The sequence below is a fragment of the Cibotium barometz genome, chromosome 3 (genome assembly GCF_041138505.1).
Source record: "Cibotium barometz isolate CiBa-2024 chromosome 3, ASM4113850v1, whole genome shotgun sequence".
Taxonomy (NCBI): domain Eukaryota; kingdom Viridiplantae; phylum Streptophyta; class Polypodiopsida; order Cyatheales; family Cibotiaceae; genus Cibotium; species Cibotium barometz.
In genome coordinates, this window is record NC_141048.1 from 57033617 (window position 1) to 57053466 (window position 19850).

Below are 19850 nucleotides of genomic sequence, written 5' to 3' on the forward strand. Positions count from 1 at the left end.
TTTAATTAATTGTATATTGCAAGTTTCGCAGGTCAATATTGGAAGCACGTAAGGGTCCTCCAATAGGGTCTTTTGGCTATGATGATTTATTGCGGTTAAAGAGGGATTGCACCTATGATTTCTTTCATGGAAGTAGATTTCCAGGCAAGGGAGTGAATCTGATCGATGTTTTATCTTCAAGCTGTCAACAAAGGGACTTGCATTAGGTGTTGATCTTGTAAATAGAATGAGGCATTCTAGCAATGGTGATCTAAGGAAAGCTTGGATACAATTTAACCACACACATCACATTTTAGATTGGGTGACAATGGCATGCCATGTGTATGACCCGAGGTAGCAAGGAATTCATTTATGAAAACACTATAATAGCATTAAATCTACAGCATGTCATCACTTTTTTTTGTTGTTTTTGTGTGGTAGCTTGCAGGAGCTTCTTACAGTAGCTACATGTGAAATGAAAGAGGAGGATAAGACCTCCCAAGTCTTATTTTGGGAATGGTTGAATAATTTCATGGTGACACATGGATTTGAGAAGGCCGATTTTTTTGGGTTCATGGGCGGATGAGGCCCAAGCAAATCGGAATGCCACAAGAGAAGTATACAATAAAGGACTAGAGATGAAGGGTCAAGAACGGTCATGCTTGTTCCACTAGGCACACAAAGCCTCAACCTTCATACCATAAAATATGTCATGAAAGCAGTCCAAGGTGTACACAAGAACATGTGTGGGAAATGGCAAACAACAACGACAAAAATAGTAGCACAAGCTCGTGTCATCCAACAATGGTGGCGAAGTAGCAATGTGAGTGATCGAGACATACCTGCTTTGGACGTATGGTTCAGTTGGTTCAGTTGCTTTGGACGTATGGTTCAGTTGGTGGAAAATTCATATTGCCCATTGGGGCAATATAATTATTTTTGTATTACTACCCCTATCTCTTGTTAAGTTTGGGTTTTTGGAAACATAACCTACAGGGAAATTATTGGCATTGGCTTATTTGAGTAATTATTGCAAGTAGAGAAGAGTAGTGATCAAGCATGCATACCATGCTCAAAGTTATCAAAATCCAAGCGTGGAAGTTGGCTAGCTGGGGAGGGTTTCAAGCAAAGAATATCATTATATGATGCTTGTGTTACAGACATAGCCAATGCCCTCTTGCAAAGTGCAAAACAAAATTCTTACAACCTTGGCAAACACATTGGAGCAGGGCCTAGTCTTGAGAAGCTTGTTGAAAAGGCAAATTCTATCACTCCTAGTCTAGCACATGTCATACGGACTATGAAAAGCAGCACTGCACGCACTCCCATGTACAAGGCACCAACTCCTTTAAGTGGTGATCGAGAGTCAAGCTGTAAGAGACACCAACTCCTTTAAGTGGTGATCGAGAGTCAACAAGCTGTAAGAGGCAATCTTCAATAGTAATTGATGTGGAGGATGATGCAAGCCATAGGCCAGAGTTCAATGTGCATATTCAAGATAGAAAACCAATTGGAAGACCTAGAAAGATTCATTTTTTAGATGAAGAGACAAGTGCGGGCAGTGAATCCACATATACTAGTGTGGTAGAAGCACCAATACATTAAACTTTCTCGGCAATTAGGAGGACTCCAAAAAATGTTGGAATTCATGGTGGCTCAAAGAAGGTGATGATGTTCATGGTGAAGACAACATTAGTGGTGGCTAAGCAAAGGTGATTAGTATTAATCACATGATTAAGCTAATGAGAGGCATAATGAAAATGTGGACAGCATATAGATGAGAATTTAAGATGTGTTATATCTCTTCCATCAAGTATGTGCCTTTATATAGGCAAGAGTACAAAAGGATTAGCCAAATGATTAAGCCATAATCCTAATTAACATTCTCCTAGATTTGAGCACCCATCTCCTAGAAGTGTGCACCCAAAGCCTATAGTAGAGAGCAAGAAGTAAAGATTCTCCAACTAAGGCATATAAAAAAGCTGAAAATAGGACCATCCAAAAAGGAGCTACTAACCCTTAGAGGAATAATCTGGTAAGGTCCAAATCTAAAGCCAAGCTACTAAACCTTAGAGAAATAATCTACTAAGGTCCACTACTAAAGCCATGTAGAGGGGCCATAAATTCCAATACCCTCCTTGGACCTCAACATGGCCTGAAAATAAGGCAAGAGCATCCAAGAAGTGTGAAGGAATACCAAAATACCCTCCCATGTTCCAAACACTAACTATGGGACTAACCAAAAAGATTTGCCCTCCCAGGAGGCAAATGTCTAAAATGTTACATGAGCTACATCATGTGGTGCTCAGAGGTAACCATACAAAAGTCCCACTACTACTACTAAGAAAGTTACATGAGCTACATCATGTGGTTCTCAGAGGTAACATACATCAAAAAAGACTTCAAAAAGCCCAATTAGAATCAATAGAAGCAAAATTTGCTTCTTCTTCCTTTGTCAAAACTCCTCCTTAATCCTGTGACTTTGAGTATTTAGAATGATCCCCCCTTGATTATATGTGTGTATGCAAGGTGGATTTTGAGATGAGTATAGAAATCCCATTGTCCCAAACAATGCTGATACAGATTTATACCCGATTTTGGATTAACAAATTGACCACTCAAATCAAGGGGAAAATCTGATTTGATGCTTTACAGAGGTTTAACAACACTCAAATGTGAGAAATGAACCATCAATGGCCCTAAAAACCTCAGATAATTAGCATTAATCAAGGTATTAGTGAATGTAATTTTTTGGTTTTTGAGCAGAAAATACCCTGATTTGTAGAGCACCGTCGGAGGGGCAAATCAAGGGGCTTTCTTGATACAAACCTTTGGCAAGCTATAGCAAGTCCTCAATGGTAGGTTTGAACCCTCAATGGTCCAAAATCACCTCAATGATTAGTATTAATCACTTGATTAACAGAGGTAAAAAACTATTTTGCAGTGCACAAGAAGGGGTAACTTGGAGTGTTTAATTGAAGCCCTTCCACAATTCTTCTTCAAAACATCTTCAACGGGTACTTATAACTAGTTGTGTTTGAAGCCCATAAACATGAGATTCAAGGGGTACTTATAACTAGTTGTGTTTCAAGGGGTACTTATAACTGTTTGAAGCCCATAAACATGAGATTCACCAAAGTATGCATACCTTCATCTCTCTTTGACCAAAATGGCTAAGCAACACCAATGCTGTAGTGATTTCTCCAAGCGTTTTTTCGAAAAAATAATATTGTAGACGGATTTGGCACCCTCAAAAACCCCCGAAGACGAGTAGATTCACTCTGATTTGAAGCGACTAAGCTGACATTACGTTTTTGCCCAAAAACTTGCGTTATTTTAATTCGCTTCTCTTGGCTACTTTAATGGACCAAAAAAGCTCAAAAGTTGTGAGCTCGTAGCTCTTATCATAGAGTAGCTACAGCAAGGAGGACTAGGGCCAATTCAAACCGAAGACGATGAATTTGAAGAAAAACTCCAGATTGCTACGTTTTGTTAATCGTCTTCTTCCGGCTTCTTCGTGCGTGAATCGGCTTGATTTGAGACAGCCGGCGCCTATGAGCTGTTGTGAAAAAGCTTAAACTTGAAGTCCTTGATTTGGTTGTGTATCTAAGGAGAAATCATGGCTACAATGGCAGGGGGTAGAAGATAGAGATGACCTACATGAGAAAAATGGAAAAATAGCTAATTATTCACTAATCAAGATGAAGGTATGTGAGGATGAGGCTAATGAGAGTGGATTAGATGATAAGCATAGCATAATCACTAAATAGCATGGCTCTGATACCATGTTGGAATTCATGGTGGCTCAAAGAAGGTGATGATGTTCATGGTGAAGATAACATTAGTGGCTGAGCAAAAGTGATTAGTATTAATCACATGATTAAGCTAATGAGAGGCATAATGAAAATGTGGACAGCATATAGATGAGAATTTAAGATGTGTTATATCTCTTCCATTAGGTATGTGCCTTTATATAGGCAAGAGTACAAAAGGATTAGCCAAATGATTAAGCCATAATCCCAATTAACATTCTCCTAGATTTGAGCACCCATCTCCTAGAAGTGTGCACCCAAAGCCTAGAGTAGAGAGCAAGAAGTAGAGATTCTCCACTAAGGCATATAAAAAAGCTGAAATTAGGACCATCCAAAAAGGAGCTACTAACCCTTAGAGAAATAATCTGCTAAGGTCCAAATCTAAAGCCAAGCTACTAAAGCTTAGAGAAATAATCTACTAAGATCCACTACTAAAGCCATGTAGAGGGGCCATAAATTCCAATAGAAAATAGCAGGGTCAAATGTCTGGGGCATTTAGGAAGGATGGGAAAATGTGGGCGAACTATTGTGGGATGTGCAAAGGGGACACCTGCTCCCTCGTTTTTTTCAACAAGGTCTCATGTGGATGGGAAGACTAGTCAGATGATGTGGTTTTGCAACACAGATGTAATGCACACATGGGCCATTGATAAGAACATTCATCATCCTCCACACAAAGTCCCTTCAGTTTGGCATGTCTCGCAGAGGGTACCAAACTCTCAAAAGATGAGGTTGATGCATTGCTTCTTTACAAGTTTCAATTTGCAAATGAAGAAAGTGGAAGGAAAGATATCCTCCTCTACAATACAAGGAGTGAGCCAGGAGATTCAAAAGGAGGAAACAATAGTAGCAACAAATGTCACATCTCGAGAGGGGCGACGCATGAGATACATGACTAACATCTCAGAGCAAGTAGCAACAAGAATTAAAAGAGCTCTCAAAATGAAAGCAAGGGTAACACAAGAAATGGTGATTGAGTCTAAACAACATGAGGTTTTTACTGTACAAACTTTTGGGGAAGGCATAGAAGTTGGTGTTTATGATATACATATCAAAGGCCATCCAGCATGAACTTGTCCAGATTTCATGGGAAGGATTGAAGAGAGGAAGCCATATCTTGCATGCAAGCACCTATACTTTGTGTACCTGAGGGTTCTCGGCCTCAGCCAAAATGAGAATATGTGTATTCATCAACCAATGTTTACTGAAAGGGATGTCACTAAGGCTCTGAATAAAGAGTTAGCTTAGAGTGTAAGCTAGTACAAACATTTGTATTAGGCTAACCTTTTTTTGGTTTTTTAAACTTGGCTTATGAACAATATGGATGCAAAGGAATTCCAAAACTTCAATGGCTAATGTCCTTGTCCACTTAGGGCATGAAGACCTTCTTTTGTATGTAATGACATGACTTTTTTTTGATATGGATGGATGGGATTGCAACACTTTAAACATTACGTGTGATTAATAGATGGAATAGAATGCTACACTTTCTTCACTAATTTATGTGTGATTAATAGATGGAATAGAATGCTACACTTTCTTCACTAATTTATTTGTCCATTTGTCCACTTTTTTGTTGCAAGGATGTTATACTAACATTTTGTTCTAAGGGTGTGGAAGAATAAGTGAGGGGGAGAGAGACTGGTGTATAGAGAGATGTTGGAAAGAGGGTGTGGAAGAATAAGTGAGGGGGAAAGAGAGTGGTGTATAGATGTTGGAAAGAGGGTGAGACGAAGAGTGTAAATTAGGGAGTGAGAGAGAGATAGAGTGGCACAATAGAGACAAAGGGAGTGTAGGGAGTGTAGGGATTGGGTATGGAGAGGAGAGAATGTGAGTGAGGGAGAGAGATACATACTACGAAGAGAGTACAGAGAGAGAGAAAAATTGCTGCCAAAAAAACGCTTTTGCGTGGTGTGAGATTTTATGTTTCATGCTTTACAGATATTAACTAAAGCAATCTAAACATTTATGTTAGACTTATTGGCAAGAATGCATGTACCCATGGGATGGTTCTTCCATGTTTTCAAGTCTATTTTCAAGGAATGGTTACCTTTATGTATATAATGTGATTGGTTTTCCCAATCATGAACTAGACTTGCTTTCAAGGATCATGGTGCATGACTCTGTTCTCTAGAAATCCATCACCATGGAGTGGTGAACACTTAGCCCGAAGGTATTAGTCTTTTCATCCTAAAGGATGGTCAGTGGTTTAGCTATGTTCCCATCAGCAAGCTTGACCACAAGGCTTGTGACTAGGTAGGCTTCCCCAAGCTTCCCAACAATCTTTGGTGATTATGTTGAACCAGCACTACTGTCCAAGATTACGGAGAACTGTTGTTCCTATATAAAGGACGAAAGGTAACACGGCTTTCATTTCATACCTCTCGAAATAGTATCCCAACTTGTTCATGGGCGATATGAAAGGAGGGTGCTCAATGTGGCATGGCTTATCTTCAAGTTCATGTTTGTGGGATGTGTGGGCTCTTAGGTTATCCAATCGGATAAGTCTCTCAAAAGTTGAGAATTTCCTTATAAAAGAGAACTTACTAGGACTTCAAATTCTAAGGACAAGAAGGCTGTGTTGTTAGGCCTGCTATGTCCCACGTTCAATATTTACACTCACTTAGTTAGTACTAACATTGAATCTACTCTAAGATATGGTGTCTTTAAAGTGGTCGAAATGCACATTAGGGGGCATTTGAGCATAAAAAGGGCCATGTAAGAATCCCTAATTTTAAGGAACTAAGACTAATTTTTTGAGGTTTAAGGAGACAAAGTCATAATGAAGCCTACTTTTGGCCCTAAAAGTAGGGGATCTCTCTAGTTTTCCCTCTCTAGGATTTTCACTCTAGGATTCTCTTTCTAACCACTAAAACTCTCGAAACATCATTAATCTCGTCCATATAGGGGCCCCAAAAATATTTTTTCTTACAATTCAAAAGAATTGTTTCAAAATAACTTTCAATCACATTTAATGCACTTTCATTACGTTTTTGAAGTTCCCTCTAAATTCCATATCAACAATCATTAAAAGACAATCTCGTTTAATACACTTTCATTGCGTTTTTTTATTTTTTCACTTTTAAATGCATAAAACATAAAAAGTTTAATTTAAATTTAAATTTTCAGATAGGCTAGCAATTTAAAATTTATATTTTATAGCAAACCCACCTAAAAACCATTTTCTTCATTGATTACTATCACATCTCCTCTCTCTATCCGACTCAACAACTAAAAGACTCTCTCTCTCTCTCTCTCTCTCTCTCTCTCTCTCCCTCCCTCCCTCCCAAGCCCTTCTCTCATTGCAGTAGGTCTCTCTTTCAAGCTTCTCTTTGGGATCCAAGCTACCTACCATCTTCCATTGTGTCTACTATGGCACTCACAGAAATAACAAACACCTCTTGAATGCTATTATGTTGTGAGCAGATTTTCTTCCAAATTGTCTAAGCTTATATCCTTGACTAGGAATCCTACTGGTGCTAGTTGGACACCCTTAGCCATTGAGGCTTTGGATGATGTGTCCCCTATCTCTTGGTTCAAGTGGACGAATTTCACATCTCTATCTTGGAGATTGTCTACTATATATTTTTCCTTGTGACAACACTCATTAAAGATGTAGTGGATAGACTTGTAAAGATGGTGAGCCTCTTTCTCTTGAGACCTGATATAATAAATTGGTTGAGATAAGCAATAAGTCATTTAATCTTTCATAGGGCCTACATCTTATATGGAGATACGTGGTTTGGGCAATGTTGTCCTGCATTATCTCTCCTTCCTCTCTTATTTGAGGTTATATATATGTGCAATAGGGCTTCATTTAGCTCCAGTGGTTGATAATCCCACAATAAAAGTGTCTCAAGACCTTATAGCTAGTTTTTAAAAGTGGATTTAGAGACCTAAACCACTAGCCTACTTTGCTTTCAAGGCAAGCTCCAAACGAACATATCTGAGTGGGAATATCAATCATTTCCATGGATTTGCTTAATCAAACTTTTCTAGGTACTAAATGGGATCTTGAGTTCCGTCAAATTTGGTCATCATCTTTTGTCTTGGTTTTGCCAAATTCTCAATCTCTAGGTACTATGTTTGTGGTAACCCCCTTCCCATTTCAAACATCATCCTAAGCATGTCTTTTGCATATTCATGTCGCATTGATGATTTGGGATACCTTGTCCCATGGGGTTAGGCTATGTAGTTTTCAATAGCACTTGTCCTCCCTACGTCGTCTTGGCTTTGAGGCTACATGCTTACTATGGTTGAGGTCATGTTATACATGGAGACCTTGGGTTTGAGGCACTCCTAGAAATTGGCTCTTTACCTTTCTCCATGTTCCTTGTTCCTCATTTGAATAGAGAGGAACTAGAACTTGGTTCCGTGGTGAAGAAGCATCTATAATGGACTCTTGTATTGAGTGAGACTTATGTTTGCATTGTATGTTTTCAAGACCAACTTAGCACAAGTATGATTGATACCAAATGTTTGAAACAATGTGACATGTGATACGATTTAAGCATATCTTGAAGGAGAGAACCTTGAGGTTCTTGGTTCTCTGTTGCTCCAGCTCCTTCATTGGAGTTTGCCCAAAGGTAGGAAAATTAATGCCCTTTTCACGAAGTTGATGGTACTATTTATAGAGCTAGTCGATGAATCTAGGGCTTGGAGGATTGTGGTGGCAGGCCTTGCTTCAAGGGGTTCTTCTTTTCCTCTGCTCGCATTTGTGTTTATTTAGCTCATCTTTTACCAAAGCTCTTGCATAACATGGATCCAAAGAAGTCTTACCTTTTTAACAGGAGAGCACTTTGTTGATGAGTACCACTAGCACTAAAGTCTGGGTGGGTTTGGGGAGGTATGGTTTGATGCGTTACAATTGATTGTATTATTATTTCCAATAATTAGTCCAAATCGGGTTCGCATCAAAGGTTTTACTCTAGTGAAATGATCTCTATTACTTCCTGAAGAAGGTATGAAATTGATTTGAGACACTTCTGTTAACTACAACGCACACACACACACACACATATTTGGCTAGGCTCACGTCTCTAGGATCATCCCTATAGACTCACATCTCTAAGATTATGTATTTAGGGTCATGTCTGTGGGTTACACCTCTAGATTATTGTAGGCTCACACCTTTTTGTATGAAATGTTCTTATTGAGGTTTGGTGAGCTAGACTCACACCATGCCTAGTGGACTCATGCATGCTTTCTTCAAGCCATATTTTGTACCATGCAATGCACTTCATAAACAATTATTGGAAATCTCTGAGCTTATGACTTGTGTAATGTCGCAAGAGAGTCAAACACCGAGCTTACAACTTGTGTAATTTTGCTGATGTACATTTAAGCTAGGAAATTAGCCTGGCCTAGACTAGCTTATTGGGCCCCCGGACATTACTTGGGTGGTCATACATTGTACAAATAAGTATTATATATAAGACATTTTGATTAATGAGAAAACACATAATCCCATTCTCACAATAGAGTTTGAATCTTCTTGATCTTTTGATTAAAAATGCTTGTATGTTTTTCTCTTCTTCCTTATCACATGCATACTTAGGGATTGTGTGGTGAGTGATGGTGTTGGTGTATGGTCTCTTTTCCCTCTCTTATTATCTTGTCTAGTCGCTTATACTTTCACTCACCGTGTGGCATCAAAGTAGAGGTTGAGCTTTCCATAGCTCTCTCTGTCTTTGCTTCCCCTACCTATTTACAAAGCTCCTTTGTGGTGACAACAAAGGAGGCAAGGTTGAGAACCCTAGCTATCCATAAGAGAGAGTTACTCTACTAAGAGTGGATTGAGGTGCAAATTGAGATTGCATTCTCTGTCTTCTTGCAAGGCTTGAGTGTTTTCTCCCATGAACATCTTTGGCGCGGATGTCGACAACTGCCTTTACATAGGACTCACTTGCTATACTTTATAATTGGAGCATTGACATAGCTCGGTTGGAGTGCAAATCCATTGGTTTTAACTCTTGCTTGTTGTTGTCTTATGGTTTATTTTTCTCACCTTGATGCAATGGATCATGAAGCAATCCTCTGGACTCAAGTTGTATAGCTAAAAGTAAGTGTTCAATTCAATTTCCTTTAATTTGTAAGTTCCTTCTTGCATTTGTAAGTTTTTGAGTTTTTGTTAATTTTAGGACTTAATCACACTATTATCTTTGTAGAAAAATCATTAGGTTGCATTTTTATTTTGGCATACTCTTGGATGCTTGTATGGCTACCCTTTCCTTATCCCACTGCATCATCCACAATTCCCACTGTATCATCCACAACTGCTTCATCATCAATAGGCTGATCTGTGATCTAAAATTTAAGCTAATTTTCAATCGCTAGTATGGGCTGATTTGTAGCACCTTGCATTCATTTTCTCCACATATGGCTGCTTGGCATTGTATGTAAGTAGGAGCGTATCAAAGATGTCTTGTGAGCATACATTTCTATTTTTTTGAATAAAAGCATGGGCTAAACTGAGTTCTCAATAAGGACAACATCTCTACTCACCAAAATCCACTTTATGGGCTGGATGGTAAAGTCTATATCCTTTTCTTTCTAAGTTGTATCCCACCAAAATGCATTTTACCTCATTCATCCAACTTATTGTGTTGTTGCTGAGACACAAGAACATAAACAAGACAACCAAAAACACACAAATGAGCCACATAGGGCTTCCTATCATTCCACCATGCTTCATAAGGTCTAATTGCTTGCAAGGTCTTGGTGGTGGGGCATCGGTTTAGCACATAAGTGGCACACATAACTAGCTCCAACTAGAAAAAATGAGGGGAATCCTGGCCGTTAACCATGCAACGTGCCATTTGTATGAGAGATTTGTTCTTCCTCTCAACCACACCATTTTCCTGAGTTGTGTAAGGCACTATGCATTGATGTTTATGCCTCTTTTAGCCATATATATATATATATATATATATATATATATATATATATATATATATATATATATATATATATATATATATATATATATATGAAACTTCTTTTGCATGTAGTCCCTCCCTCGATCTTTATGAAGGGTGCCAATTTTACATGTAAACAAATTTTCAGCCATAGAAACAAAGTGTCTAAAGCATGTGAACTTTAACATTTTAAAGCCCTTGGCGACCAATACATGGTACATCATACAGAACCACAATTGGTAGTAGTTGGCCCCATCAAGCTTAGCCTTAGCGAAAGCATCATTGCCTACCATTTTTGCCTCTGCAAATAACTTATCTCTAACACAAAATGCAAATATAACAATCTCTAACACAAATACATCATTGCCTACCATTTCAGCCTATAAATAACTAATCTCTCTCACGAAATATAAATATACCAACTACCTGTAGGTAGGTACCATTAATGTCAACTAAAATGGCTCTGCCACAATAAATCACTAATGACAAAGAAAACCTACAAAGTGTGTGAAAAATTACAATGTAGAGTGTGGAAATAATACTTAGAAAGAATGCAAAAACTGATGAGACAATGTTGATGATGCTATTGAAATGAACTCAAAGATACGATATATATGGACACCAAATGTACTACTTTAGTGCAAAAAAACCCAAAATCGAATAAAAGTAGTTTGAACTAGAACTCCCTCGGGATGTCTATGAAAACCTTATATCATGCGAACGAGCCTCGAAATGTGCCCAAAATGCTCTAAAACATGCTAAAACGTTATTAGTAACACACTAAAGGATAGACCTTCCCTACCTAAGAGGATAGCTCAATTTGAGATAATCTTCTTCACTATATGGTATATACCTTAACAACACACTATAAGGTATACCTTCTCCACCTAAGACGATAGCCTAATCTAAAGTAATCAAAAAGCAGCTCAAGGAAAAGATGAGAACACATTATTGGGTATATCTTAACAACACACTATAAGGTATACCTTCTCCACCTAAGACGATAGCCCAATCTAAGATAATTAAAAGAGAAGCTCAAGGAGAAGATGACAAGGGGGGGGTGAGAGCCAAGATAACCAATTGTGATACAAATTATTGGAGTAGAGATCAAGGTAGCAACACACACATAGATGTACCAAGAAAGGAGAGATAAATGGAAGATAACACTCAAAGTAGACTGATGAGAATGAGTGAAGTACAACTAAAGTGGCATGATAAGGTTACTAACACACACTCATAAGAGTGTGTACACACTCTTAGGGAAAAAAACTTCATAAAGAAGGAAAAATTTCTCCAATCCATTATTAGCCTATGTTACACATCACTACCATATAAATAGCTATACAATATACCACCATTTTGCATCATTTCGCTCGGGATAAAACACAAACTAGTAAAAGCAACAGGAGACGCTAGTAAGGACATATGATTTAAATCTTTATCAAATTATTTTCTTCACCTAATTGGTTTAAAAATTATTTCTTGAATTAAACGTTTAAAAAGTTAACATGCTCATAACATTGAGGTAGTACAAAAATGTCTCTCTTGCATCATTCTAAAATTTTGTTAAATGGTTTCTTGACTTAAACAGTTTAAAAAGCTAACATGTTCATAACATTGATGTAGTAAAAAAGTCTCTCTCTTGCATCATTCTAGAATTTTGAGGCAAAAAATCCATTAATCCATTTGGATGCTTCTTAACATTTGCTTAATCAACTCTACACACTACCTTCAACCATTTGACATCAAAGATAAATAATTTTAATGTTCTAAATTTAACCTCTAACGTGTTTTCAATAGTTTCACAATAATCAAGCTTGATATAGCTACAATATTGGTACCCCATCTACTAGCTTGATTATCTTGCTCAAAAATTGCCATGTCACCAAAATCATGTATGTTTCTCTTAGAGTCCACACATTGAGTGCAAAAGCCCTTCCTTCCAAACACATTGCATATTATACACTTTATACTACCATCAAACAAAATTGAAAAACATATGTATATGTTAAGCATATGCATAGCATTAAAAGAAAGAAAGATAAATTTACTTATATGATGAACGCAATCCTCATGCATACTCCCACTCTTTGATCATGGTTCTCTCTTTTAAAGTGGATGCTTGGAGGATGTTTGGAGTGTTCTAGATGAGAAGACGACTTTGTGTGCACTTCAAGTTTTTTAAGAGAGGGAATCATTGATAATAAAATGAATAGTAATATAGAGAAAGACTATGATGTGTGTGCATGTATATGTGTTTCTAGCTCATCATCTACATGTTGCCACAATGATGGCATAGTGTGTCACATTAGGTGTGGTTCATATTTTTCGACTCCTGACCTTTTAAATTCCTTACGCAATATGTATTATTGCACTGCTTCTTCAAACCTCAACAAATACTCATCATTGACCCAAGTTTCCAAGTTGGCAACTCCTCACCTTTTAAATTCCTTAATCGATAAGTATTATTGGAGTGCTTCTTCAGGCCTCATATGGACGAACCCATCTTGTTATTATTTAAAAACTAGAACATCATAAATGGAACTTCTTCAACAAATACTCATCATTGACCCAAGTTCCCAAGTTGGCGACTCCTCGCCTTTCCTTTAGTTGATAAGTATTATTAAAGTGCTTCTTCATACCTCTTATGGACGAACCCACTTAGGAATAAACTTGTTACTATTTCAAATCTAGAATATCATACCTCATTGGAAGGTCACCCTTTCCTCTATCTTTTCCTTCTTCTTCTTCTTTGTAAAATTCTTTTGCCAAAAATCCTATCTTTGTTTGATGAAAAACCTTGAGCTTTTGTATAGATTTGTTTTAAGTTCCTTGTAACTCTATAAACCTATCACAAAATCCCACCTCCCCATTCTTTCCTTGAGATAGCTCGTCTTAGGGATCTAATGTTCTTACTCTACTCGGAATAGTGCCTAGACACACTAAAAAGGAGCATGACTTGTGACTTTCCTGGAGGTTCTATATGCCCATAAAGCAATAGGGAGCATCGTGTCCCATACCCTTGGTGGGTGAGTAACCACCACATTTTTATACAATTTCCCATTCACACTTTCTACTAACCCCTATTGCATTGAGGGAAGTAGGAAGTGGAGAGTGTCTTTTAAGTTTTCAGTCTAGTAGTCAATTCCTCTGCCACTTCATTCCTAAAGCTTCTTAGTCAAGCTATCAAGATCTCCAAGAGACATCCAAATCATGCACAAATAGTATTTACTAGGAAAGATATAGCCATATGCTCTTTCAAATTTGTTAGAGATTTTACCTCTACTTACATAGGAGGATAATTTGAAGCTACTAGTATGATTTTCTTTCTACTTGCACTTCTAGTAGGCATCAATCCCACAAAGTCCAAACCTCCCCATCCAAATGGTCCAAAATCCTTCACTAAGTGGTGTAAGCATCTTGGAGCAAGAACCCTCTTGCCAAACCCTTGGAACTCCTTGCAACATTTGCACCATTTATACATTATTCTAGAATCTTAACCACCAAGTGCCAAATCCTTCTTGTTGTTATGTTGTTGGTGGAATAATCTCCTAAACACTCACAGGGCTTCTAAAACTTGTGGTACTTTTTCAAGAGAAAATACCCTCATTACCTCACTCTCCTAATATTTCTCTCCAATTATAGTAAAGTTCTTGGCCTTTTAAGATAGCTTACACCTCTCTGTGACTTTCCTATCCTTGGGAAACTCACTTCTCTAAGGTTTCTTCCACTACTCTTGACTTAGACCATTTTGCACTTACTAGACCTAATGATCCATCTCTCTAGGGCCTTCTTTGCTAGATAGTTTGCAAGCCCATTAGCCTACCTCAAGAAGATGTGAAGTGCTCCATTCCTTGAACTTTTCAAGAAAATTTTTAACTCCTTCCATTATATGCTTAATTGAACCTTGTCATGTTTGCCAAACTTCTTGTCATGTCTTCCAACCTTCTCTCACACATGCTTGATGAAAGTATTTCCATTAACAATCTTTAATCCCATTTAAGGCTCCATATTTTTCTTCCTTTTTAAATTTTTACATCTACTCTAACTTGACTTTTTATAGCTAGAACCTCTCCTTGCACTACATATAGGGCTCCCCCCCCCCCCCCCCCCGGCGGCCTAATCTTCCTCGTGAGAGTGAGAAGGAAACATCAAAGTTCATAGAGTTTCCTTCCTCCAACTTCATCAATTGTTCTTCCTCTAGTCCCTTATTGGCCCTTGTTATCCTTCCACAATATCTTCTTCTTTTCCCATCAAAATCTTGACCAAAGATGCCCTTGATAAGTCTTTTACTTTGAAGGAGAAAGAGAACCTTGAAGTTATCCAAGCCACTTAGCCACCTTTGTAACAAGGTTAGGCATCTACACCAAATATTAATAAGTAACATGTTTAGTAATAAAGATGAAGGGCTTAGGTAAAAGGTAACAAATGAACTTATAGCTTAAGCCTTGTTTCTCCATGGGCTATTTCACCTCTACTAATTGTCTTCGATCAAAGTAATTAGGCCTCAAGAAGCCTCCTTCCCCATTTTGCATTAGTAATGCTCAATTCATGAAGGGTGACACCAATATTACCATGAAAGAATTCATCTCAATGTGGGTCTCTCGAGCACTAGTTCCTTACTTATCATGTCCTTAAGATCCATAAAATTCTTCTAGCAAAACAAGTTAGAACTTCTAAGCAAAGAGTTAAAGGGATAAGACACTTTAAGTTAGTCCATGTAATTCTTAATCTTTCCTAGAGGAATTCTCACTTGACACATAGATGTGTGAGGGGGTCAAGCTAGAATAGCATTTATTTTACCCAAATGCCACGTCTTTTGGGCTTAAGCACACATTGGCTACATCCACACTTTGTAAATTGCATTCAACCTTGTCACAAGATGAGCAAGTGCTAAAATCATCATTAGAAGGTCTCATAAACTTTTTTAAGTATGACTTCAATGATGCACACATATACGTTTGAAATGTTACTAGGGCATTGTTTAGGCTTGCATGCAAGAACACCCCCCAAGGTTTTCTAAAACAAGTCACAATTTGATCTTCCTCTCATTGATCATAATCCATACCCATCAGAAGCTTGCCACCTCTACTGATCAATTATCTTATCTTGGAAAGGGAGAGGAAACTGATCCCTTTTTGGTGCCCTTGTTTGATGGGCCTAAATTTACACATATCCTCCACTTAATGTCTTTCTTTAGATTAACTACCAGCGGTAATACCCACTTTGAATTCTTCATTAGTAGGTAGACAAAACTTGCTTGTAAAGAGATTAAAGATCCCCTTGTCCAAGGCTTTTTTTGTAAATTTTTGGGGGCACTAGCTTGGTTCCGAGCTTGAGATCTATTTCGTTCCATATTAATATAACCCACCTAAGTTGGGTATAATGAGTTGTAAAAATTTTAGGAGGGAACCTATCTAGCGTGTTAAGGGTCAAGCATAATGCTATTTCTTTCATGTCTCTTTTGTTTCTCGTCTTGCTCATGATCTTTACCATGACTCTCTTGATCTTTTGATTGATCACATTGCAATCCATATGCCAAAGTATCCATCTCTCTTCCTTCTTTTATGATTCCTCTCCCACAATTATATCGCCACTATCAATGGATTCATAAGGGATTTCTTTCATTTTCACTAGTTTCTTCTATCGATGTACCCTTTACTCATGTTCTTTAGATTGTAATGGACCCTTTTACTGCTACCCTACCCTTCTAGAATAACATTGCTAGTCTTTTGGCTTTGTACATAAATAGCACCTACATTCCTTAACCATGCTTGACAAAGGGTGATATGTTAAACTTTTTAGTCAACCTTGGTTGGGATCATTTGAAAGTTTGAGGGTACTATAATGTCACCAACGTTAATATTAAGTTCCTTAATCGTTTCACTTGCCTTAGCTCTTGTGTTATTTTCTAGCTTGATCAAATATGGAGAAGGCATAATCTTATGTTCAAGCCCATCTTCTCTCACCATCTACCTACTTATCACCTTCACTCAAGCCATCCATGTGAACATTTTAAATTAACTCTTATTTACTATCGCATTCACAATAGGCTCTCCATCACATAGCTAACCCTTTCCTTATTTACTTTCGTTTTTTTCCTTCCCTCCTCAAGTTCCCTCCTCAAGAGTGTATTTTCACTACCTTTTTCCAATCCTTTGTGACCTTGGGAAATAAAACCATAAGTTGTGGCAATGTAATGTTAACACTCCTAATCTTAAAATTGGTTAGCAAACATAACTAGCAAATCAAATTGGGAGATAAATCCACAATTTATCCAAAGGTAATATTAACACTCTTCTAAACTTCAAATTGGTTTTAGCAAATATTAACTAGGTAGCCCTTGCCCAAAAGCAAAATCTTCTTGGGTAATCATCTTGGACTTCCTGTTTTTTGGTTCCTCCACACTAGTTATGGTTCCTCCATTCCTTCTCCACATTGATTGTGGTCTCTTCAATCTTCTCCTTACCTTTCCTACAAAGCCTATTTTCTTTTCCTGGCCTTCTTCTATGTCCAAATGATCTAAATAAGTTGTTATTGCTAGCCTCGTCAGTAAGCGTATGGCATGGATACATACAAACCAATCCTTAAATGCAATCGCTAGGGTATGAGATGGGTAGAAATGAAAGAAATTATCTGACTTTAGGAAAAGAGATGGGCAGCAGTGAAAGATATCATCTGACTTTAGGAAAAGCAAAGGCTACATATAACACCACTTACGAGAGAAAGAAACAAAGGGTGCCACCATAAAACATAGAACTAGACACGTAGTTTTATTGTATAACCATCCAAAGTAGAATAGGGGAGGACATAACAATGTCTTATTTATCTTCTCAAAGACCCTCCCCCCCCCGCCCCCCCCCAAGAACTACATAAGAATCTTCCATTAGAGAAGATCCAAGACCAAACCTAGATATTTGAACCCTCCTTTAGAGAAGGTTCGACTAGAAGAAGGCAAGATGTTGGTTCAAAAGCATTAAAACCAACTTGAAGGTGCATGAGAGCCTAATAAAAGACCAACCCTCCTAACATGTTATCTAAAGAGCCTCTGCATGAACGAATAGGGAAACCCTAAGAGCTACATGAAGTCATTATGCAGGACACCAAAGAACAGGTCCAATGGACCGTTTGTAGAGAACAATGCATATTCACCAAGTTGTTTTCCCCAGATATCATGCATTCTCCATGCAAAGGGGTAGTGTCCATTCTTAGCACCAAGTGATAAAAGGCATGGCAATGCTTTTATCCTTCTTGTTCTCTAAAGTACTCATACCCATAGAAATATTTTTACAAGGTAGCCAGAGCTTATGGAGATACCTTAAAGATTGGATATAAGGTAATCTATGCACAGGTGTGGAAGGCCCACATGAGCCTAACACAAGTGATCACTAAAACATAAGGCTAGAAAAGAAATACCCAACAAGTTATGGCACTATTTTGTAAGTGACAAAACTAATGTGGTACTAATTTTATTATCTATAAAGAATGGGACATCAATACCAATACTGGATGGTGATGCTATTGTCACCATAGTCACTAAGCATTACTAGGAGCTAGCCAATCGAACCATAGAAAGACCTATGGGAGTCTTGCAAGCCCTGAAAATCAAAATCTTTCGAACAAGATTCCATAATACCTTTGTGGTTGTGAACTTTTGTAAGTAATGGACTCATGCAATGTGATGATAGGATACATATATGTGTGTAAATCCATGTTTGGGACATAATCTTTATGTGCAAAAATGAGACCAACTTTGAAAGTAAACCTCCAAACTTGGAAAAACATCCATGGAGCGGAGGCATACTAGCAATTACTATGACAAGATCAACTATAGTCTAAATATGTAATACATCTTAGCAAAAGGGAAAGAGGTCAACGTTCTTAGGACTTGTGGATTCAACTCTACTGAAATTATAATCTCCCCTCATTATTAGGTGTAATAACTATGGACATTCTTCCAGAGGTTAAAGAGACTCATCCCTCAATAGATCTTAGCAAAAGGGAAAGAGGTCAATGTTCTTAGGACCTGTGGACTCAACTCTACTGACATTATGGACTCAACTCTACTGACATTATGGTCTCCCCTCATAATGCCCCCTCATTATTAGGTGTAATAACTATGGACATTCTTCCATAGATCAAAGAGACTCAATACATCAGCAAAAGGGAAAGAGGTCAATGTTCTTAGGACCTATGGACTCAACTCTATTGATATTATGGACTCCTCTCATTATTAGGAGTAATAACTATGGACATTCTTCCATAGGTTAAAGAGACTCAATACATATTAGCAAAAGGGGAAAGAGGTCAATGTTCTTAGGACCTGTGGACTCAACTCTATTGACAGTATGATATCCCCTCATTATTAGGTGTAACAACGTTCTCCTATGCGGACTCAACTATTGACACTATGATCTCCCCTCATTATTTGAGTTTCCATTGTCCAAATAGAACCCAAGCAAGACTCCTAGATATTAAGGCAGTTGAGATGCAAGTCCATATAAATCACATAGGCGAATAGTCAACCAAAATGCTTGAACAAATACTATGTGCCATTTTGACCAAAATGATGGGAGCCAACCAAAATGGTTGGGAGAAAAACCTTTGCCAATAGCACTCCACTTAACCTTGCATATGGATTGGAGGCAGTAATGCCCAAAGGGGAAAAGATGGTCTCAAGTCTGGGATGCAATGCAAGAGAGATTGATGGGTACACCCTAGTCGAGTGCCTAATTGATCTCAAATTTTTTAGAGGCGACACAACTAACAATAGTTCATGGGGTGATTGTCAAAAAAACTACTGCAAAAGTAGTGGCTTTACAATATCAAAGTCCATATGGCCACAATCAAGAGGATAGAGGTAAACACCCTCACCACAGCAATATGGTTTTACCAAACAACATACAAAGTAGCCACCAATAGCATTCCACTTAACCTTGCATATGGATTGGAGGCAGTAATGCGATCGAAAAGATCATTTCAAGTCTTGAACCAAGGACTTTGTAAAGAACTTGCTGACTTCTTAAAATACTTGGAGGTATGGAAATACAGACATCTAGATGCTTGAGAAGACTAACAAGCCACCCAAAAGAAAAAAGAAGCAACAACAAGCACAAAGGCCCACAATACAAAGGGTACCTAA